The 1029-nt window shown below is 32.0% G+C and overlaps 1 non-coding gene across 1 annotated transcript; it reads left to right on the top strand.

Moving 5' to 3' along the window:
• The first annotated feature begins 459 nt into the window (after positions 1-459).
• Positions 460-532, top strand: Trnav-aac. The gene has a single exon. It is a non-coding gene; the product is annotated as a tRNA-Val (tRNA).
• The last annotated feature ends 497 nt before the right edge of the window (positions 533-1029 follow it).

Genomic DNA, 1029 nt, shown 5'->3' with positions numbered 1-1029 from the left:
TAATCTAATCCTACTAATGTTATAAACGCGAAAGTTTAGAGATATGGGTAGACGGATGTATGGATGTTTGTTACTATTTCACGAAAAAACAGGTTATCGTATCTGTATGCACAGATAGATTACAATCTCGATTAGCAAATTACCCGGGTACCATGCGAGTGACGCCGCGTGTTACAGCTAGTTAAAGAGATAATAATTAAACATACCTGTTCTACCTAAAAGCGAAAGAACAATAAATGTAAATACAATGATCATACTAAATTGTAATCAAAAACAGTTTACTATCAAATCTATAATATATTTTTATTAATAAAAACAAACAATTTACGACTGGGATTAATATCACATTATCATTGTGTGTACAAAACGGGTTTCTTGCATTTATTATCATGGTCAATTGTGATTGGTCAAGATGCTCTACATTCGATTGTCTTACGTAAATACATACGAAGTAAACAAGTTTCCGTGGTGTAGCGGTTATCACATCTGCCTAACACGCAGAAGGCCCCCGGTTCGATCCCGGGCGGAAACAATTTTTTTTGATGACATAAGTTTTTATATCATACATTTCGCGCAACATTTTGATACGTGTGAGAATAATTTATATGCTTTTTGAGTTAAGGTTCACCATTTCCTATGAAAATATATGTAGGTGTATATGTATTACACTGTATGATATAAACATAGACTAAATAAGTTTTTTAAGGTATTAGGCAAGAAATCAAATACACAAAAGATCGCAAAGGTATATTTTATACTCTTCTTTGCTCACCCGACGATTGAAGCCATTTAACAACAAAATTAATTATAAATGTGTTTAAATCCGCTTTGTAGGCATTCCATAAAATTATTTAATAAAAAACAATTGTCAGTTCATTACATCTTAATATATATAAATTACGTGTCACGTTGTTTATCCGCGATAAATTCATAAACTATACTCAACCGATTTTAATCAAATATGCACACCATGTTCAGTTTAATGCAACTTAAAAGATGGGATGTTTTATATTTGGGTACCCAGGCGGT

The sequence above is a fragment of the Zerene cesonia genome, chromosome 10 (assembly GCF_012273895.1).
Source record: "Zerene cesonia ecotype Mississippi chromosome 10, Zerene_cesonia_1.1, whole genome shotgun sequence".
NCBI classification, from domain to species: Eukaryota; Metazoa; Arthropoda; class Insecta; order Lepidoptera; family Pieridae; genus Zerene; species Zerene cesonia.
Note: the sequence above shows the minus strand (reverse complement) of the source record. Positions and strands in the feature narration are given on the sequence as shown.